The 24,381-nt window shown below is 33.2% G+C and overlaps 1 protein-coding gene and 1 long non-coding RNA gene across 5 annotated transcripts in view; both read right to left on the bottom strand.

Annotated features, from left to right (window-relative positions):
- Positions 1–24,381, bottom strand: part of Fur2 (furin-like protease 2) — a 461,999-nt gene that overhangs the window by 241,157 nt on the left and 196,461 nt on the right. The gene's annotated exons all lie outside the window — the stretch shown is intronic.
- LOC143264651 (uncharacterized) overlaps positions 1–24,381 on the bottom strand; it is a 139,703-nt gene that overhangs the window by 47,728 nt on the left and 67,594 nt on the right. Inside the window, exon 3 of the long non-coding RNA XR_013038505.1 lies at positions 2,086–2,129. This is a non-coding gene — a long non-coding RNA (uncharacterized LOC143264651). The remainder of the gene's footprint in view (positions 1–2,085; positions 2,130–24,381) is intronic.

Raw genomic sequence — 24,381 nt, 5'->3', positions numbered from 1 at the left:
ACGACTTGACACAGTTTCCTTTAAATAATAAGTGCTGTTTTAGACGGTTATCTCTTATGAGGCCGACCATTAAGGGTCGAAACATTGCAAAAACTATATGAAAAGGAACAAAAATGACGTGATACAGCTTTCCTCAAATAATAAGTGCTGCTATAAACAATGATCTCGTGTGAGGCCGATCACTAAGGGTCGAAACATTATAAAAACTAAATGTAAAGAAACAGAAACGACTTGAAACTCCTTTCCTTGAATAATAATAGTAAGAAAGAAAGAATTAAACCACTGTAAGGTATATAATCTATTGATACTGTCAGCGTACTCGTAAAAGTAAGGAAGTGAAATTCTTAAAAATAAAGTCCGCCTATATTAACGTTCCTCTGTTCCTTTTTTCTAGAGTTATTGTTAAACTGTGATTTGCCAAATACTGAATACCGCAATATCATTCTAGAAAAGACGAAACACAGAACAATGTATCGCTTTTCTTCCGTTGCTGCAGAAAAACTTTCGTGTCCGTTGTCTGATCAAACTTTCAGTATTTTGCTTCCAAGTTTTTACGACTTGGAATATAAAAGCATGCAATCGCGATAGCGAAACGACCTTCTTACGAATGCATCGTGCCCAATGATGGATTTTCAAGTGGCACCAATAAAATTTGGATTATCTGAACTATCACGGTGTACATTGTTCTCCGTGCGAGATAGAAAAGTAATATTTTGCAAAATTGATCCGAAAAGTATAAACTTTTATCTATCTCGTTTCTGTCGGGAATCTAGCAGGTTTTCGGCAGCGCGATATTGAAAACTGACAAGTAGAATTTAACGTGTAGTGCCTTAACGAGAAAACGAAATGGAAGACATATTGAATTTGCGCGGAAACAGAAGCTTCCCAGAATTCTGCAATAATATTTTCCCCCGCGTATTGCAGTGAACAGATTAACTCCCTTCTCGAAAATACAATTGCAAACGAGGCTGTTCGCAGTTGCAGCAACTGTTTGTTAGAACACGCTTCCGCTATACGAGCGAATCAAATTGTTTACGAAAGCGGCAAAAATAAATCAGCGCTTCGAGAAGAATCATTTCGAGACAATCTGTTGCTGGATGTTAACAGACAAACTCGAATCAGAGTTTCGAAAATTTTAATTATCTCATTAGTCTTTGAACGCGTAAGTTGTAATTTGTAATTAAATATCTTTTAATTAAGAATGTAATTGTTAACTGATTGGCATTTTATTCGAAAGTCAAACTATTTTAAATTTGGGTTTATAAAGCTGAAAATCAATAGCCAATTTTGGTTGCACATTGCCTGAATTAATGATTGAAAGTTAATGTAACAAACAAATTATATAAATATTCAATGAGCAACTTTTTCTAATTGAAAATAATTTTAATCTTAAAAATTTTAATAATTTTAATAATTGTAATAATTGTAATAATTTTAATAATTGTAATAATTGTAATAATTGTAATAATTGTAATAATTGTAATAATTGTAATAATTGTAATAATTGTAATAATTGTAATAATTTTAATAATTGTAATAATTGTAATAATTGTAATAATTGTAATAATTGTAATAATTGTAATAATTGTAATAATTGTAATAATTGTAATAATTGTAATAATTGTAATAATTGTAATAATTGTAATAATTGTAATAATTGTAATAATTGTAATAATTGTAATAATTGTAATAATTGTAATAATTGTAATAATTGTAATAATTGTAATAATTGTAATAATTGTAATAATTGTAATAATTGTAATAATTGTAATAATTTTAATAATTTTAATAATTTTAATAATTTCAATAATTTTAATAATTGTAATAATTTTAATAATTTTAATAATTTTAATAATTTTAATAATTTTAATAATCTTAATAATTTTAACAATTCTAATAATTTGTATAACATGCGTAATTTTAATCCTCAAAATTAAAATATGTTTTACCAATCGTTATACAAACATTAATTATAAAATCCAGAAATTTATGTACCAAAAAAAGTACAATCTGCTAAGCGTAATAATAATAATTTACAGTACGCAGAAGAAATAATATATCCAGTAATTGCAAGCTGTTACTTACTGAATAGAACGTGTACAGAATGTTCCATTTTCATTAACACGTACCTGAAACAGAAATAAAGAAAACTGTTAGAATTGCAACAATTTTACAGAGAGCAGAGAACACGTCAGCTTTCTTGAAACTATCTTCAAGCAGCAGTGGTTTAGTGTTGTAATAGAACAAGAAACACTCATCACACACCAAATAACAACATTCGCAATGATTTTTTTTTTAATTTTATTATAATGCAATTTTTATTTCCTTTTTCACATACATAATAATATTTTATCCTTCGTTTGAAAGTTCACAGTGAATCATATTTTTCAATGATGTCATTAGCATCAAAATTTCTCTTCAACAATGATGCCACTGGTATCAAGACTACTCTTAAACAATAATGCCACTGGCATCAAAATTGTTGATGCCAATGTCTTAAAATGCTCTTAGCTGGGTTTAAAACTTGAAACTTTCAAAATTTAATGCACAAGGATATTAATCCTTGAGTATTTTCAGGTTTCAACTTCAAGATGTGAGGCTTTTCATATTGTTATATTCAAGACTCGACTAAGACATGTTTTTTCAGATTTGAGATTTAATACTTGAAGTTTTCTATATTTGATGATCGAATTTTTTTAGACTTGGATGGTTTGGACGTTTTAGAGCTTCAGATTAGAAGTTTGAGATTTTAGAGATTTGAAGCAAGATGTTTGAGGCTTTTGATGCCTCCGGTTGAAGTTTAGACACATGACTCAAGAATTTAGAGTCTTACACTTGAGGTTTGATGTGTTTCAGATTTGAAGCACGATATCTGAAATTTTCAAGATGTGAGGCTTATAACTTGAGGTTTGAGGCTTAACAATGTAATATTCTGATGCATTTGAACAGTATTTTACAACTGTATTATATTTCTGTATATAATTTGCCTGCATTTACCAATTATATTTATTCTACACAATTGTACATAGACTATCTCGATAGCCTCACAACAAAAATAAAAGAAAATTATCCAATTTCAACCAAGTGTATTTCGATAAATAAATGAAATGTTGCACCATAGACAGCAGATGTAGAAGGACGCGTCTACTATTGTTGACGAATGAATCTTCGAACTCGTTTCAGTAGTTTCGAAGAAGTTCCACCATATCGTTGGACGGTGGTCGATCCGTTCCCGGTGAGCCGTTAGATTCCATCGAAAATTGCCAACTCTCGAAGAGAACAGGGCGAGGAATAGGGCCGATCGAACAGGAACGAAAACAGCAGTTGGAACATTCTTTCGAAACTATGCGAGGACATTCGAGCGTTTGGAGAATCTTCGACGTCGCGATGCAGGTGAATCGAAATCGCTTTGTTGGAGCGAAGGGTTCGAGATCACACCACGACTTAAGATTCTTCGACAATTTGGTCCTCTTCCTATATCTCGCCATCTTCCTCGACTATTACGAACCCCTTGACGATGCAACGAAACAGAATTTTCATCAACTACTCCAGCAGATTGCACTTAAATTATATTACATCTGATTTTGAAACGCAAGAAGCCTAATTCATTTCTTAGAGTAGTTCAAAAGTGTCGCTTATGATTCATTGTTGTAAAGGTTAAAGACTGTAGAAAATGACTACGTAAAAATCTTATTCATATTGTTAACTTAAAGCCTTTAAATAGCTGCCTCAAAGCAGTGGCTCAAACATTTTATACTTGAAATTTATGGTATTTTAGTGTTCGTTTATGTCGTCAAATCGTATTGAACATTAACTGCCTCTAATAGAGTACATTTCATTACACATAGTAACACATGCACCGCTTTGAGGCCGATAACTAGTTATTCTACATTACGAATATGAACAAAATATTTATGTAATATTTTCGGGTACAGTTTAAGCTTTACATTGACGTATCATAAGTGCTATTTTATAAAACTTTTATGTCATCAAATTAAATAAGACTGAATACGTGTTGCAAAAATAACACTTCTTGTGAGTTAGTATTTTTCTAAAAAATTTCAGGTACAAGTAATTGCACATGAAAGGAAGATTGTAAAAGAGACTTCAAACTGCCGTATACAACCGACACAACCATAATTCAGTAACAATTTCACTGGTTAATTAATTTCTACGTTGTTTTTCTGCCGCATCATCGGGAAAATGAACACACATCGAGGATGCTCAATCATTAAAAGATATCTTCTCTCTGCTGGCAGAAGAGAGAGATTTATCGAGGCTGTTCCCAGTCTTTGCTGGCGTAGGTACACGAACATGATATTAGACGGTCCATATAAATAAATAAACCGACGATAGGTGAGTGGCATCGCGTGGAATATATTTTTTCCCCCGGACAAAGGGGAATATGCGCGTGGGATAAAGAAGAAAGATTAATCGTGCCTCCTGAATCCTCTCAAAGCTGTGGGATAGAGCAAACACCACAGACCCAGTCCTATTAATTCACTTCTTCTCCGTCTTTTACTTTTTCCCCTCTTTTCTTTTCTCGACATCAAATTACCCACTAATTACTATTTCACTAACACAGAGCTAGATAAAATATTATTTCAAGCGGATAGAAAATGGTAGAAAAAGAAGATAGCTAATTATCACATAATAGTTTGTTTTATTTCTTTTCACTAATACTTGCATAATATTTCTTGTTAGATATAATAAACAGGAGTACAACAATTTTTTTTCTAGTGAAATAACAATAACTTTAATCATTTATATCTTCGTTGCTTTAATGTATAATGTTTCTTATGGTGTTGTTAATGCATCTGTGAATCTTCAGAAACAGGAAACTATTCATAATTATTATTAAGCTTGAGGGATTGTGACGCACTGGCGGCCTCACGATGCCTCGACGATCCTGGAAGTCACAACTTTGAGGGTTGGTTTCTTGGAAAGTATAAGAGATATGCGAAATATTTTTACGTGTATTTATTCAGGGAACTTTTGTCTGTAATTTGGAACTTGATGACGTGGAAACAGAAACAAAATGGCGAAGCAATAGCATGAATAACACAAAAATTCCCCTTCTCTGGATACAAATTTTTTAAAGTAAATTTTTAAAAAATTATATTGCGATGCAACTGTGATGGCTAAAAGTTCTAATATAAAATTTATTTCCGGTAGTAAAAATATTGAGTTATAATCAGAAATTTAAGCCCAGTTGGTAATGGCAGTATAATGATCGGAAGCACGAGTAATACCTCTGAACATATTACACGAATGAAATTGTTGATTACTTTTACAAATGACATATAATTATTCTCCCAGTATATTCGGCATATGCGTTGCGAGGCATGATCGAACATTATTCGACGAAAGTAATTACTGTAACGCATCCATCGTTCAAAGAGCCTATATGTCAATTAACTGCAAATTATAGAGCGAGTCGTGTGACCTAATCCAAATTATACAGTTCGATGAATTTATCACGATTTCGACGAACAGTTTGTAATATGAGATTATTGGATTTGATAACCAAAGAAATGTTAATTAACACCGGAACTACACCCAATTAACTTAAACACGTCGTATTAACACTATAATAAATAACTAAAAATTAAAAAAAATATTCCATACATAAATTATTTCTATACATGGAATGTTACAAAATAATGTTTAAACATTTTATTATTATATAATTCAGTGAATAAAACGAAAGTTAAGGTCACATGTTGAATATTGTAAAATTGCAAATGTTTAAAATTAGGATTTTCAGTTGCTTTGAGGCCGACGGTTAGATAGTTTACGTTAGAAAAAGCGATGAAATTTTTTCGTAGCCTTTTTTATTGAACTTCAACCTTTACATTCATGTATCATAAGTGATATTTTACGATAGTTTTTTATAACTAAGTCGTGTTTGATTATGTTCCGAAAATAACAATCTCTGCTATTTCATTCAATTTTATATGTACACAAAAATATTGTCACAACAAATTTTTAATCTTCATATTTTCAGTAAATACACGAAAGTATACAGTATTTTTGCTATAATTTTTATGTAACATATTAATATTCATATATGTACACATTTATCTACAAATAGAAGTTTTTTGACTGCCGTTCCAATACAGTTAAACAAATATAAATAAAAAGACTAACTAAACCAATATGAAACACTGAACCAAACTGAACAAAGTTAAATACAATTAAATAAAAAATGAATGAAAATTTCACAAAAATTTAAATGAATAAAAAGTTAAACGAATTTAAATAATACACGCGATGTTTAGCGAATTAACGCAATAATTTAGCAATGAAAAATATTTTCAATGCCCGTAACGAATTTACAACGTACAATTCCTGGATCGTTAAAAAACATTTTCATGCAGAAAACCGAAAAAGTGAGAAGCCACCACCAAAAAGAATTACGGCAGTGCGTTTTGACAAGTTGCAGCTGAAAGAACTAATGAAACGCAGGCTGGTCTTTATGGATACTAAAAAAAAAGGGAAAAATTCTCTGTACAGAGAGATACTGTGTTTTTTAAAATCAAGCAACGAACACGGAAAAATGGCTGCGTTTCAGCGATTACACGTTGGAATCCTGCGGTTACTTTAACCACGGACACGATTAATCCTAGCGAAACTAATTCACTCGACCGAGTTTTGTTCCCTGCAACCCCGTTTCTTATTTTACCTAAAACAGTATAGCACACTTTAAACATCGTAGTTTTTATGCGAAACATTTCAAAAATATAATCCAGTCAAAAGTGGGGAAAAATTCAAATGAAATTAAATTTGAGGAAGTTTATGTTACAATTTTTACGCTTTACATTTTTTATTTTATGGAAGGAATGGGGAATTTGGTAATTTGGGGGTGCAGATATTTGAGAATGTAGGGATTTGGATTGTGGAGATTTGAAATTATGGAATTTTGAAAATTTAGAAATTTGGATTTTGGAATTTTGGAATATTGGAATATTGGAATATTGGAATTTTGGAATTTTGGAATTTTGGAATTTTGGAATTTTGGAATTTCGACAAAGAGGGAGTTGGAATTATAGAGTTTTGGAAATTTAGAAATTTGGAATTATGAAGTTTTGAAAATTTAGAAATTTGGATTTTGGAATTTTGGAATTTTTGAATTCTGGAATTTTGGAATTTTAGAATTTTGGAATTTTGGAGTTTCGGAATTTTGGAATTTTGGAATTTCGACAATGAGGGAGTTGGAATTATAGAGTTTTGGAAATTTAGAAATTTGGAATTATGAAGTTTTGAAAATTTAGAAATTTGGATTTAGAAATTTGGATTTTGGAATTTTGGAATTTTGGAATTCTGGAATTTCGGAATTTTGGAATTTCGACAATGAGGGAGTTGGAATTATAGAGTTTTGGAAATTTAGAAATTTGGAATTATGAAGTTCTGAAAATTTAGAAATTTGGATTTTGGAATTTTGGAATTTTGGAATTTCGGAATTTTCGAATTTTGGAATTTTGGAATTTTGGAATTCTGGAATTCTGGAATTCTGGAATTTCGGAATTTTGGAATTTCGACAATGAGGGAGTTGGAATTATAGAGTTTTAGAAATTTAGAAATTTGGAATTATGGAATTTTGAAAATTTAGAAATTTGGATTTTGGAGTTTTGGAATTTTGGAATTTTGGAATTTTGGAATTTTGGAATTTTTGAATTCTGGAATTTTGGAATTTTGGAATTTTGGAATTTTGGAGTTTTGGAGTTTTGGAATTTTGGAATTCTGGAATTTTGGAATTTCGACAATGAGGGAGTTGAAATATAGAGTTTTGGGAATTTAGAAATTGGAATTATGGAGTTTTGGAAATTTAGAAATTTGGAGTTACAGAATTTTAAAAATATAGAATTTTGATAATATAGAAACTTGGAATCATAGGATTTTTAAAATATAAATGAAAAAATCAAAGAATATAACAATTTGATGTCTCCAACTACAGCTAAACACCTTTACAGCCCCAAAAGCAGAGAATTATCGCGACCTCACCTATTCCTTCCCACTTTCCCATACTTTTAACGCAAATTTTATCAACGTAACAATCTATGTAACTCACAATTTCTTTAATCCAATAACATTGTCCTCAGCTAATTATTAATATGACCCCATACATTAAAATTTGTAACAAGGTACATTTATCAACTAACGCTGTTTTTATACTTCCCTAGCGGAAAAATCCATCTCTGTGAGTCTATAATATATTTGCCCCTGAATATATCATTCATGTTTACTCTTAAGCAATTTCCCATGTCTGTTGCTTGTGTATCTGATGCATCTAAAGCAAAGCCGAATGTCGTTCAGGAAACAGGAAAACGATAGAAGCCTGAAGGCAACTGACGAAACGTGCAGCTTCAACGGAATCGAAAGAAAAATAAGATAAGTAAACATGCTCTTACGTTCGGTGCACCTTTGTTATTATTTCAATATATTGTATCGACATTTTTAATCGTTGTCTCAAGCTAGTTCAACTTTAGCTTATTTTTTGCTTATCGAGAAATTGAAATGAATTTTAGAAAACGTTTTGAATTAAATAACTGATTTGGTTCGTAAATAAAACTCTATTTATAGAGAAGATAAATGTCAATATAATTGTAGTCTGAGTGAAAGTCAAGTATGAGAATGCATCATGAATGTTTAAGTGGGCGATGAACCTGTCAAGCAACTTTCCTTTTCAATCATGATTTGTAACATTCAAATCGTAAAGTGCTCAGTGAAGTGTCAGATGAAAGTTCACGACTTTTAGTTTACACATACTTTATAAACTGTTTAAGAAATGTAGCTATAAAGATGATCGTTAGCACGATATGTTACCAGACCTGTTAAGTACCTTTCTCAATCTTCGATATTAAAATTGCACGAACAGTGTAGCATCAGATGAATGCAAATGACTTCTGCTTTATGTACACGTATGATTTATCTGTATAAGTTCAGTCGTTTAAGAGATACTGTCGAAAAAGCGATCGTCATAACTCTTCATACCTGTTAAGTAACTTCCTTTCTCAATCGCCATCTTTAATATTCAAATTGTGCAAGGAGTAGTACCGTACCAAATGGATGCAAATGCCCTCTGGTTTATGTACACATATGATTTATTTTCATAGGTTCAGTCGTTTAGGAGATACAGTCAAAAGAGTGATCATAACGAGGGACCTGTTAAGTAACTTTTCTTTTCGATCGCCATTTTTGATGTTGAAATCGTACAGGGATCAGTGAGGTATCAAATGAAAGCAAATTGCTTGCAGTTTTATGGGATGTATATTTCATGTTTATGGATTGAAGCGTTCAGAAGTTATAGCCTTAGAGGCGATCGGCGTAAGGATTCACCTGCAGGGCTGATTAAACACATTCGGATTTTCTTCCAGGATATTACAAGAAAAATATTGTTAACACTTCCGTATTTGTAGGCATCTTTTTTCAGTATACCGTGAAGGGTAAACGTACGTAACAGGCACGCATACGATAAGGAGGATAAGTTGGTAAGAGGATCGGCAAACACATCGGATCGAAATGGAATCGAATTCAATTTCGCGCCGCGAATTCAACATTTAGATTCGATTTCATTAAGTCAAAGGAAAACGGAAGTCTCGCATGCAGACGCGGCTGCAGCTGCTTCGGGCCAGGTCAATTATGGTTGAATCGCAATAAATAGTGTTTTGTGTCAAACGGAACTGTTCGCTGTGTGTGGCTAATCCTTTCTTCGCCGTCTGCGAAAACATCGACGAATTTGTCAATTTCGCGCGATACCACAAATATTTCAGTTGTTTACGAACGACAGAAATGTGTCTGCTGGGCGCAGATAAACCCGGCTACCAACTATGATGCCGTTCTGTGAATTTTCGTTGCAAAATTGATAGAACCATCTAACCAGCGTACGTGGCAGCGTATCAATATTTTCTCTGGCTGAACGTTGGTTAAACAACGCGCGGAAGGGTGTGTTGTCACGTTTTGAAAATGGGAACATGCTCACATTTTTCCATCTTCTATCGTTCCAGAGCTACAACTTCGTCCAATTATGCGAGACACCGTATCTCGTTCGAGAATAAACACACTGCACGTGTGGATGAATATAATTCCAGGGTCTAGGCGACCATGACGATTTCTTATTGAAGCATGTAGCAGTCCAAAGGCTAGAAAATGTGACGCCCGATGATTTTAACATACGATGCTGTTTGGTAAGGCTTTGAATCTGACGACCAGGCGAATAAACCAACGAAAAGCAAACGAAAGCTGCATCAGAAGGGAAGCAGCGAACGACTATGCTGTCCTCGCTGAAATATTCAATGCGTTTCGACATCGACGAACACACGAAATCCACGCTGAATCTCGTCAGAAAGATAATTTCCCGTCGCCGGACAGCAAACACTGAATTGGCCTCTCTCTCTTCGGGTTCGAGTCGTCTCTTGATGAATACGGTCCTACAGATTAATAGTTAACACTCGTGTGGACATCCGTGGCTCTTTACCGATTGCTCCCATCGACGATAGTTACTTAAAAATGGAAATCAAATGGAAATACAAGGGGTTGAATCGGTAAAATTGTTCATCTCAAAGTACACACTCTCTAGCACAGTTCCATTGCAAATACTTTACAAAATAACACTTAGAATATGTAAATTTGAACCTTCAAGTATAATAAACAAAGTTTATTAACTATTTTATAAATATTTTTAACATAAAATGATTAGCTGTTGGCTTCAAACAGGTATATCAATCACCATAAGCAATAAAATTGTAGATATGTTTGGATACGATTTCACGACATAAAAGTATTTTCAAATAGCACATATAGCACATCATTTTGAAGCTTAAGATCTACTGAAATAGAGCATATAAACGTTTCACTAATATTCTTCATGTAACATGGTTAGCCAGTGGCTTCAACAGCAATGAAAGCACAATATTTGGTTAGCTCATTGTTTGTTCCAGTGAAGAGTCAACCACTTTATATTGCAAGCACGAATGAAATGTTTATGTAGCCCTTTCTGTTAGGCTCTCAACTTCAAATTGATATAACACAAGCATTATTTCATGGAATTAGTACGTGAGCAAACTGCACTCAATGTAATGTAATTCGAAAGTAGACAATGTTTGATATGATTACCAACCAGTCACTTTGTACTAAAAAGCATAAAACGTGCATGTAGTTATTTTGCTGAGACTTTAAGCTTTAAAATGATGTACCATACGTGTCACTTTCTGACTCTTTTATGTCATGAAACTGTCACAGACTTTAGCTACTTTAGTAACTGAAACATTGCTTTGAGGCCGTCACCCTACCATTTTGTACTGAAAATATGAACATAATACAAATGTACTTATACTCAGGAGACTTCATGCTTCAAGTTCATGCTTTAGAAATGTCATTTGACGATTGTGTCATAAAATTCTATCGAAGTTTTGTCATTTCAAAATCGATATCTCCTATTGAGAAGAAGTATTGAATGAAACATTGTATAGTTCAATTATGCCATATGATTTAATAACGAATTAGCCGGCATCAAACTTTTCAGCAAAGAGAGGAAAAAAGCCGCAGCTGTATGGTTAGGATAGAAATATAAAAAAACCTTCAGCACTCTTTCGTGGTCGTTAATGCAGACGTTATTCCAGAGCTTTTTGTTATGGAACGAAAGTTTCCACATTTTTTTCTCCCCTCGCTCGCGGAAGAATGTTCCGCAACGGAAGTCGCGGAGCCACGAACGGTTTTCAGCCGCGAACAGGTCGTACCAATTATTACAACGGCCTAACGAAGTCCCTTTAATTTGCACCTCGTCCCTCTTCTCATTTCTCCTCACCCTCTTTATCGTCGAATTCACGATGTTTCGCTTCTCTGCCCTATTGTTCGTCCTTCGCCAACTCCCGTAGCCCCCTACCTCCTTTCTCCTTCCTCAAATATATACCTTAAAGGCCGCGGACTCAATTTTCCTGGTCGTATTACCGTGGAAACTGTCGGTCGGTCGCAAAGAAACCTGGGGTTTCTCGTTCCGGTGACGGCGACGACACACTGGGGTCGCATGAAAATGAGATTTCGTTCGTTCGTCAGCTAGTTAGCTTGCTCCAGGCGAGTAATTATCAGCTTGTCGCTCACCAGTCTTCGTGTACCACTCGATGGTGAAAAGAATGGACAAACGAATGGACGGATGGAAGTGACGGAACTTTAGCACCGTTATGGATTGCTATACAGAAAATTTCTGAATAAAATCTAAAGAAACGTCTTTCGTTGATGTACCGTTACATAATTCAGTACTCTTTGTTCAAAAGTTTGCGATTTTATGGTTTTCAGTAGCTTGACTTTAACGATCTGTGATGATGTAATACACCTTTCAAATAGCAGCTACAGAAATGTAGAAATATATTCATGACAGAAAAGTATCATAAAATCATACTTATGACACATCAATGTAAAGGTTAGAGTGTGCTAAAAATAACTACGTAAACATTTCATCAATAACTTTATGATCGTTTGGTTAGTTGTCGGCCTCAAGGCGTCGACCGCTGTAGATGATGAAATCTACTGTTTCGGATAGCCAACTTCTCATACGATTTCATGACAGAAAAGTATAACAAAATCACATTTATGAAACATGAATGTAAAGGCCAGAGTGTGCTAAAAGTGACTACGTAAACATTTCATCAATAACTTTACGATGGAATGGTTAGTTGTCGGCCTCAAGGCGTTGATCGCTGTAGATGATGAAATCTACTGTTTCGGATAGCCAACTTCTCACACGATTTCATGACAGAAAAGTACTATAAAATATTACTTATAGCACATCAATTTGAAGCTTAGAATCTAACAGAAATAACCATACAAATATTCTATCAATATTATTAATACAAAATGGTTATCTGTCAGCTTTAACAAACATTACTCGATCTGAAGGCACGAATAAGTGCAGCAATATTTCAGAAGTGAAAAGTACAGCAAAATAACGCATACGCTATATATCTTTGAGGCTTAAGTATGATTCTCAATCATATCTCACTTAGATCATCTAATAATTACTATCAGCAAGAAGGGGAAGCAAAAGTATAGTGTATCAAACTAAGAAACCATGTACTGAAGTAATAGTAAAGAGTGTTAATTACCTCAAAATACTTGTGGGAATCTGAGATTAGAAAATACTGTTGTTTCCAGAAGACATTTTTGGCTGCAGTAATGACTTCTTAGGAAACACTCACCGCATTTCCAAATATCATCGCATCAAGACACTTGACACGTCTTCTTGTACGGTGTTCTCGAAACTTACCTCACACCGTTCCGTGCACACCTTTCCCCTCGCCATCTTGTTCCCTTTTTCCCCTTCATCATCAGCGAATGTTGTACAAGGAAGTGCACTTCGTGCCTGGACTCTCTCGTACCTGTGTTCCCCGGGGACGACGAGGGCAATGACGGCAACTACGTCCAGGCAAGTAAAACGCGAAGATGCTGTTACCAGACGATTTCTGTACACTTCGTCGACCAGGGAATGTTTTTACTTCCCGTTTTATTGCCGCGGAGAGATGAAAAGCTTCGTTGACCGATCGACGATGAATCCGTGTTAAAACGATCCTTTCCGTGAATTCACCGGGAAAATTTCAATGCCATCTTTCTTGGCGATCGTAATTTTTTTTATTGCTGTCATCTGTTATTTTTTACGAGAACATCGGGGATGGTCCCGGAATAAAGAGGTTGCTTACCGGTGTAATTTCTTTTTTTTTGAATTGTAGATTTTTATACGCGGATTAAAGGGCGCATTTGATTTCCGTATGTGGAACGATTGATTTTGGAACGGTAAAAACTTTTTATGGTTTCGTGACATAAAAGAGAACGGAAGTGGCACTTGTGATACACCAATTTGAAGGTTGAAGTTCCCTGAACATGACTGTATAGGCGCCTCATTGATATTCTTAGGACAAATCGATTCGATACCGGCCTCAAGATTATGTATCAGTTACTGTAAAATGTACTTTAATAAGCAGTTAACGTATGACATAACCTGATGACAAAAGTATAACAAAATGGCACCTGCGATGCATCAATTTACAGCTTCAACTTGGAGGAATGTGAGTGTTTGAACAATTCATTGAAACTTTTAACATAAAATCGGAGTTAAAATACAGAAAACTCTAAAGTAAATTCATGAGAAAGAAGTATGAGGAAATAACACTTATAGCACATCAATTCAAAGTTTATGGTCTATAGAATATGACTACATAATTGTTTCATCCACATTGTTAACACAAAATGGCTAGTCATCATTTATAACGACCAATGTAAAGTTCTATTCAATGTTTGATTATAACATAAAAGTTCAGACACTAATTCATGACACAAAAGTTTGTTCAAATATCACTCGTCATATGCCATTTTAAAGCTTGAAGCCTAAGGAAAGTAAGGGTATCAATGCCTCTTTAATATTCCTACCATAAGCTGATTAGATGTCGGCCTCACAGCAGTACATCTACTACTATAGTCAGAAAAATGTGTCTCATCAGATTGGTAATGTCTGGTACACGTTCCTAACAGAAAAATGCGACAAAATATCACTTGTGGTATATCAATGTACAGCTTAAAGTGTAACAAAAGTGACTACGTAAAAGTTTCTTTAATATTCTAAACACAAAATGCATGTTTATCAATTATAGTCACTAAAGGTTATAATCTGAACGTGTCATTAAATCATTGTCTGATAATTCGCTGAATCTGTTACGGTTTCCAGTGACAAGTTCGGACAATGGAAACTGCTCTTTGAATTTTAATAAGAAGTCCAGGCTAATTGAAGAGGAAAAAGGATAAACAGACGTATAAATGAATTTCATTAGCGGCTCGTTTTCATATGAGAGCCGGCCACAAAAAACGTACACTGTGACGATGAATTTCATAAAAGGATCCTCGTAACCGGAAGTCAAAGAAGAATATCATTAACGTTCCTAGCGACAATTTCCTCTTTTTTTCGGCTCGTTGAAATTCAACGACTCGAAAGAAAAATTAACGTGGATGCTACGAAACATACCCCTTTCTTTTTCGTCCATCCGATCGATTGACCTCGTTAAAAAAAGCCTCGTTCTCCCATTAAAAAAAGAAAGTGGGGAAACTTTTTAAAACACGAAGGGACTTGAACTTTAACGCGCCAAAGCCACTCCCATGAATAAAAAATATCACTTAACCAATTTAATATTTTAATATTCTGGCAACCTCACGTTTTGAGAAACTCTGTATCGGAAGGATACAAATCACGTTAACAATTGTTTATTGTCCGAACACGGAATTTAATAAAAGAATGAGTGCACTGTCGATATAAGTTCATGAAATCGATACAGTATTTGATGTTCCACGAGAACCAAAGGATAATTATGAAAGTTGATGGAAAGGTATGAGGGTTGTCATTAGCAGAAGCAGAGCTGGATAATAATATCAGAGACCCCCGTGGTGGCAGGAAATTATTAGAAATTATTGCTGAACAATGCCACCCCTGGGGATACAAGCATCTCTTCACTCGTTCGAGAATTAATTTTCTGCATTCCGTCGAGGATTCAACACTCGGACTTTTGTAATTTAATCGAGCTGACAGGGGCTCTTTGGGAAATGAATGCGTTACACACTGCTATACCTTCGTCTTCTTCCATCAAAAGGAACGAAATGTTGACAATTTTCATCACAGAAATTTGTTCATAATTTTTTCATATCTTCAATGACAACTCTGGAAACTGCGGCCTCAAAGCATGTCACTACGGTTATTTCCAATCCTTAAACTTTGCGAAACTTGATAACCCAATTGCCAATTGCAGTCGAATTTTCAGATTGCAAAATTTATTAACATTCTTCTAAAATTGCTATAATATCATATTTTGCAAAATTTTCGTAAGTAATTATCAAATTTTACTTGATTCATAAATTTCAAGATATACAAATCAAACAATATATCGAGGAACAAATTAATAGATTGATTGGTCCTCCATGTCAACAAGTACACGGTATTCGTCCGTCACCGTCATACAATAGTAATTAATGTAATGATATAATAAATCCATACTCTTTCTGTTATTCTCCCCACTGGATATCGAGATATGTGGTCGACCGGCTGAATGGTGAAACGCTAATTTGCCTTCAAATGAGTGGACATTTATTTGGCACGCGGACTCGAGATGTATTATTGCTCGGTCGCTTCATTGTTTAAAATTAATTTCCGCTCTTCCGCTGTCAAATAAATTAAACAACGCGTTCGTAGCTCGGCCAAACAACAAACAGCATCGAGCGTCGAAGAATTACGACCGTGCGGAATATATTTTCCGCTTCGATCAGAGAGTATTGAATGCTAATGCAATTAATTTTCTTCGCGTCAAAGAGTTCCTGCTGCACTCTATAAGACTTCGTATGACGTCCCATAAAAATTATTACAATTTTATTGAATTGTTAGAGGACGAAATATTATGCTAAAATAATTTTAAAAATAATATAAGTATTTGTGAAAAATATTTAGTTAGCTGCTTTTTTAGATATTTATTTATTGTTGGTGGAGAGGAGACTATTAGATTATGCAAATTATGATTATTACAATATTTCTATAAATTTAGTTGTGTAGCTTATAAAATTTGTATGAACGTAGTGACATAAGTGAAAAAATTCATGTAAACACATATCAAGTATAATTTAATAAAATTCATATGAGCACAGTCATGTATGTATTTCAAAATATTCATATGAACAGATTGATGTAATTTATAATATTCATATGTAGACAATCATGTATGTAATTCATAATACTCATATAAATATGGTCATGTAACTTATAATATTCATATGTAGACAATCATGTATGTAATTCATAATACTCACATGAACATGGTCATATAACTTATAATATTCATATGTAGATAGTCATGTATGTAATTCATAATACTCATATGAACATGGTCATACAATTTATAAAATTCATATGTAGACAATCATGCATGTAATTCATGTATGTTGTTCATATGAAAATTTATAAAATTTGTACAAAAATAAAATTCATACTAAAATTGACACGTTACGTTTTCAGTATCATTTTGAAATTTCCATACCACAGGAAAATTGTTATGGACCAAAAACCGTGGTGAGTTTATTTTTGAATGCGCAACGAGAACGAGAGAATAAACATTTATACGCTTAAACAATTTATCGTACAAGTAAACGTTTCTTTCTTCCTCGCATAATTGGTACATTGAAAGCTAAGTGTCTAATTGAAGTCATTATGTTCTCGAGTAGAATTCCCCGGGAAATTGTTCCTTTCTTTGGCAACGAGGAAAATGGCGAACCTTTTGCCTCGCAAAAACTCTAATAAAAGACACGTCGTTTTCAATTACGCTTCCATGCGCAAGATAGCTCTCTCAATCTTCTCGCTGCATTTGATCATTTTGAGTCGGGGCTTGTACATATTATGAGAATTTTTTAGCCGAATTGTGCGGAAAATTGCGGACATAAATAGTATGTTCGGGCGTAACAAAGTGAACGCGTATTCTATTTTCGTAGCGAGATCAACATGACGAAATGCTTATCAGTACTACGCGAGAACTCATCAGTATTACGCGGTAATATTAATAGAAATCGTGTGGGAATATTGATTAAAACAACGTCAATATGTCGATGGAGAGAAGAAATATTCATTGTGATTTTGTAAAAATATTGGCAGCTATGTCGAGCAAATTTTTATTAAATTATCGTGAAAATTGTAATATATATCTTGTAGAGAAATCGGTGAATTCCATGATCCCATATCATGTATCAGATATTACATATCAAGTATCATGTATCATGTATCATGTATCGTGCATCGTGTATTGTGCATCATGTATCGTGTATCGTGTATCGTGTAGTGCATATCATGTATCATGTATTATGTATGATATATCAAGTATCATATAATGTATCATATATCACGTATTATATATCATGTATCATATATTATGTATCATGTATCATGTACCATATATCGTATATCGTATGTCATATGTCATATGTCATATGTCATGTGTCACGTGTTATGTGTCATGTGTCATATGTCATGTGTCATATGTCGTGTGTCATGTGTCATGTGTCATATGTCGTATATTATGTGTCACATATCATACATTGTATATCATATATATCATATATGAGTGTTATATACCATACATTATGTATCATGTATCATGGTACCTCAGGTACCATATGACATACGACGTATGATATACGATATGATACATGATACATGATATATGATATACAGATTATATGATACCTAAGGTAGGTCATATGTCATACATTATATATAATATCATGTGTCTTATGTCATACATCACATATCATATATCATATGTGATGTGTTCTATATAACGTGCCACATATCACATACACTTATATTGAACATATATCATATATTCTACATTATATGTAACATATGATTTGTCATATACGACATTTGTCATATGTAACATATATCATATATCGCCTATCTGTACTTTCTCAACTTAAAAGTTCCAAGAAATTTCCGATTTTCGGAGGTAATTCGCTAACGAGCCATTTATGAGGCACGATTTAAGATTCCCTGTTGCCGACTGGTGTCATGATTCGTCGTTAAAATTGTACGCGAACGAAGGAACGATCCTGGTAACTGGTAGATAATTTACGAGGGTTAAAACCGAGTGAATTCGGTTTCGGTCTTATCATTCTATCGACGAACACTGTATAGACTGTGGCTACCGATCGAACTGCGGACTGGTGTTTTGGGCCATCGTAAACCTCGCTCGTAACCGAACTACTTTCTCACCCTCTTTTCCTATCCACACCTTTAGGCTTCACATGTTGTTTCTTTGGGAGAACAGTTCAACTACCTCTTCAATCGTCTATACAACCCTCACCTTCGCCACGCTACCGGTTTCATCACGGTAGATCCTTGATAAAGTGTTTTTGAACGTTTGTAAAGACGCAGTCTTGCATTTAGAGTAATTTCTCTCGTGCTCTGCTTGAACCTACCTGATGCAGCCTAGCGTTTTCATTCATCGCCGTATGTTTCAAACCCTTTGAGGCCGATGAAAACTAATACAACTAGTTTTCGTTTTATGTGGAAGGTGTTAATATCGTTTTCATTTGAAAGAAACTCGCGAATAGAATTTGTGTAAACGCCTTATTATAGGAGACTCTCGTTATATCGCCGCTTTCGTACTAATGACACTTTACCGTTACAATATATGCAAATCCATAGAGATTAAAATAAAGAAAACTGTTTGATCATCCTGATAGTCAAATTATAAAATTCAGATTGAATATAAAATTTGTAAAAGAGCTTATTATAGAAGACTCGCGTTATATCGCCATTTTCATGCTAATGACGCTGGTTACTATCACAAGTGATCCAAGAAGAAAAAAGATCCATGGAGAAAACTCGCCATGCGAGTAAAGAGGCAAACTTTTTCATCATCTTGATATATAACCAAGCTAAAAAATTTAGACTTAATAATTTTCAAAGTAATTTTCAAAACAATGTATTATACAATAGTCTCTCGTTATATCACCTCCTTCTAATCATATGTGGTTCTGTTACCGTAACTGAATTATTACGTTTGATTAATCTAAAGTACCACTAGCGGCAATATAACGAGAGTCAACCAATAATTGCCAATATCATACCGAACATTTAAAATTTTTTCTCCGAAATAATTGACCCTTGTCTCCTTTATTTAATTCAGGTACGGCGTTTAATTCTTTGTAGTTTAAACTATTCCAAAGTATCCGACCGATCCGTTCGAGGTAGAGAAAAGAAAAAAGATCCTATTATACAGTGGCTTTGGCTGTTAAATTGCTTAATAAGAACCCAATTATGTTAACGATAAGTACATTCACCCTCTCGGTACCGGGAGGGTTGATTCTATCGCGACGATATCGCTGTACCTCGTTTTTATCCGGACGCTGAAAATTAAGTAATAGGGAAGAACGGGATTTTGATCCTTCCGCTAGAATACTTCTGGAAAAGCTGAGTTGTTCGTTCTATTACCATCTCAAGCAAAGCTGAGCTAATAAAATTATCCTTCGAACAGCAAATTAAACACGTTATGTAACAGATATCTGGAAAGATTTGATTAGTTGTTAAAATTAATTATATTAATAGGACACATATAAATCATCATAATAAATTTACAAAATAAAGAAAACAAATACATATATAAGTCTTTGGTCATAAATATAAAAATGAAAAATCTAAATGCACATATAAATTACTATAAAAAATATATAAATAAAAATATTGAATGTACATGTAAATTACCATCATAAATATAAAAACAAGAGTAGCTAAATGCACATATAAATCGTGGCCAAAAATATAAAAAATAAAAAATGTAAATATATGAACAAATCACTACCAAAAATATAAAAATGAAAGTTACTAAATGCACATATAAACCACCATCAAAAATACAAAAATAAAAATGACTAAATAAAAAATATACATCTCCATATCCAATACAAAAAATGAACAAACCAAATACAGTTACAAATCACCATAATAAATATAAAAAATAAGAAAACTGCCTACATCTACAAATCACCGCCAAAAAAATTAAAACTGAACGAAACTAAATGCAGATATAAATCACCATCAAAAGTACAAAAATAAAAATGACTAAATATAACTATAAATCACTATATCCAATACAAAAAATATAAAAATTAAATATAGTTATAAATCACCATAATAAATATAAAAAATAACAAAATTAACTACATCCTCAAATCGCCACCAAAAGGAATTAAAAATGAAAGTTACTAAATGCAGATATAAGCCACCATGAAAAATACAAAAATAAAATAAAAAAATACAAAATACAAAAACACAAAAAATAAAAAAATAAATCACTATATCCAATACAAAAAATAAAAAAACTAAATACAGTTACAAATCAGCATAAAATATGTAAAAATAAAATTAACTAAACACACAGTATAAATAACCCCCACCCCCTAAAAGAATATATCGTCTACAACACCATAAATAAAAGAAAAACCTAAAAGTAGAAGGAATCTGTTGATTACATCAGAAAATAGCGATGTACCAGTTTGTCGTTACGTCAAACAATTACATAAACTTTTTTCCAGTTTCACATACAGAGACAGAGAACGAAACTATCTCTTTTCCATGAAAGATTCCCGTAATATGTTATATTTGAATCCAGAAAGTGTTTGCGCTTCGCTGAATTCGGTGTGTCGTCGCACGAGAGATCGGTAAATCAGTTTTTGGCTATACACACATGTCCTCCGGTTTCGCGTGTATTTATTGTGCCCGTATATAGGTATATACACGTACGTCTATACAGGGTGTCCCGAGACAAGTGCTTTATAAAACAGAAGCTTACAGCGGAGAGTAACGGGTGAACGCAACAGGAATTTTTATCGGGTTTTAAAAGTTTCATAGACACATCTTTTCATGCGGACGACTTCGAGAACGTTTTATAATGAATTTCTATTTCGAATTTTTGAGAACGATTTTGATGAAATACGATTTTATTGATTTTGTCGGAGAAATTAATTTTAAGTGAAATATTTTATTAATATTACTTTGCTGTTATTATTATTTATATTATAATGTTATTATTATTATTTAGTGTTCTTTTTTTTGTTATTGTTGTTATGGGTTGTGTACAGAATCTTATTAGTGAGGTTACATTAGTATTGTAGAATATTGTTATACTAATTGTTAAGAATAAAATTATAAATTATAAGCTTGTAAATTTTAATATTTAGAAGTTTCCAAAATAGCAAATTGATGAATATCAAAATTTGAAAAAACTGTACAGTTTTTCTCAGATACAGAAGTTTTCTTTTTTCTAATTTTCCCAGATTTCAGACTTTCAAGCATTTAATTAACTGATTTGTCAATTTTCCAAGCATTTAATTAACCAAATTTTCAAACATTCAATATGTAATCAAATTTCTTAGATTTTCAAGTATTTAATTAACTAGCATCTCAGACTTGCAAATATTTAATTAGTCAAGTTTCAGAAATTTTAAGACTTCAAATTTCTTAATTATTTCATTAAAAAATTGTCAAATTACAGCATATTTACTAAGTTTCCAAATTTCAAGATTGTTGAATATTTAAACATTCAAGTTTCTAAATTTTTGAAATTTCTAAATTGTTAAATTAGCATCTAAATTATCAAAGTAAAAATAGACACTTGTATAACAAAGTATTATAAAAATCATTATTAAAGATATATTTATTCAATATTCAAATTTAACCTATAATTAAAAACTTGTGTATTATTATCATATATATAATCACAATATACAAATAATTTCTACCATACATCATATATTATTTATCATTATTTCATATTACTATCACATGTAACTTATTATTATCATACCTTATTCTCCCATTTTGTACCTCATTTCCTCTCTCAATTATTCACTTTCAAGTAACATTACATATAAACGAATGAATATTTTTATTACTATAATTATTGAACGAAAATTGCAGTAAAATTTGTCAGAACACAATGGTAGTAAAATTGATGTGACACCCTGTACATAGAGCAGTTCTATTTGAAAGCACAGAAGGAATAGGATCAGCGAAAAAGGTGTTTCTCGGATTCCATCCCCGAGGCGATGACTCTGTGCTTGTTATGTGTCAACCTGCTCCAGTTCGATGCATCGATGCAGATGTATCGATTTCGGAAGCTTGAATTATTTTCTTTCGTTGATCGTCACGAAAATTACAGGAAGAAAATAGTAATGGGAGCAAACGATATCTTTTGAATTGGTAAAACAAGACAGATTTGACTTGGAACGAAAACATTTGTATCTCTTCACTTTCTATCTCCTTGATATTAAAATTACATTTCTTAATTTTTTTCAGTTTTGGCTGAGGAAATTCTTAGATTTGGAAGACTGATGGATTGGTAGATTGGTGGATTGGTGGATTGGTGGATTGGTGGATTGGTGGATTGGTGGATTGGTGGATTGGTGGATTGGTGGATTGGGGGATTGGTGGATTGGTGGATTGGTGGATTGGTGGATTGGTGGATTGGTGGATTGGTGGATTGGTGGATTGGTGGATTGGTGGATTGGTGGATTGATAGATTAGTAGAATGATGAATTGGTAGATTGGTAAATTGGTAAATTGATAGAATGGTAAATTAGTAAATGGATACATTGCGTAGATTGGTACATTGGTACATTGATAGATTGGTACATTAGTACATTGGTACATTGGTACATTGATGCATTGGTAGATATGTAAATTTGAAAATTTGAAGATTTATGTATTTATAGATTATTAAATTTCTAGATTTCTAGATATGTAGGTATGTAAATTTATATGTAAATTTGCAGACCTGTACATTTATAGACTTGTTCTGTAAACTTTCAAATTGGTAACTATAAAATCTTGAAAACCAGAAAACCTATAAACTCAAACATTCACAATCTTGAAACTTTCAAAATTAAAACACTTAAAACATAAAGAGTACAAATGTCCAATTATCACCTAACTTTTACAACTTCCACCCGCAATTTAAACCTATAATACATCTAAGTCCCCAAAAGCATTCTCGACACCAAATTTTCAATCAGAAGTAAATCACCGAATACGGAATGTAAAGTAAAATTCCAGAAGAGATTCAAATTTTGGGTCAATTTTGCCGCGTTGGTAATGTAACGAACGATTTGCAACATTCCTATCAGACGAAGGATACCTGATGTTCTCTCTAGCGGAATCATAATGCGAGATACCCTCGAAACAAACAGCGTTTCGAGCTACCTTGAGAAGTTGCTGCAGAGCTAATCTATTTTCCAACTGGCTGCATTGCAATCTATCAACTGGCTGTTTCAGCATTTATTAGAGGCGTTCTAAATAATCAAAGGATTTGTTAGGATTCTCTTCAAACGCCGCTGTTAATCGGGAATAACGTGGAATCGATAATCACGCTGATCGGATTGTATTGATTTGTAGACGGTACGTTCCTATGATTTATTACCTTCAGATTTACGGAATAGATAAATGTATTTCGTATACTTCCATGTTGCTTCGATCGATTTCGTTATCAAGAATTGCAGGCGGTTCTCAATAATTTTGAGTAGTAGTTCAGTTAGAGTTCATTAGGACCTAATTTTCGAGACGGATTCGAAACATATATTACATGATATATTTATCTATCAATCCACCAATCCACCAATCCTCCAATCCACCAATCTATCAATCCACCAATCCATCAATCCACCAATCCACCAATCCACCAATCCACCAATCCACCAATCCACCAATCCACCAATCTATCAATCTACCAATCTATCAATCCACCAATCCACCAATCTATCAATCTACCAATCCACCAATCCACCAATCCACCAATCCACCAATCCACCAATTCA

Source organism: Megachile rotundata, chromosome 6 (assembly GCF_050947335.1).
Source record: "Megachile rotundata isolate GNS110a chromosome 6, iyMegRotu1, whole genome shotgun sequence".
Taxonomy (NCBI): domain Eukaryota; kingdom Metazoa; phylum Arthropoda; class Insecta; order Hymenoptera; family Megachilidae; genus Megachile; species Megachile rotundata.
This window is presented reverse-complemented; position numbering and strand designations above follow the sequence as displayed.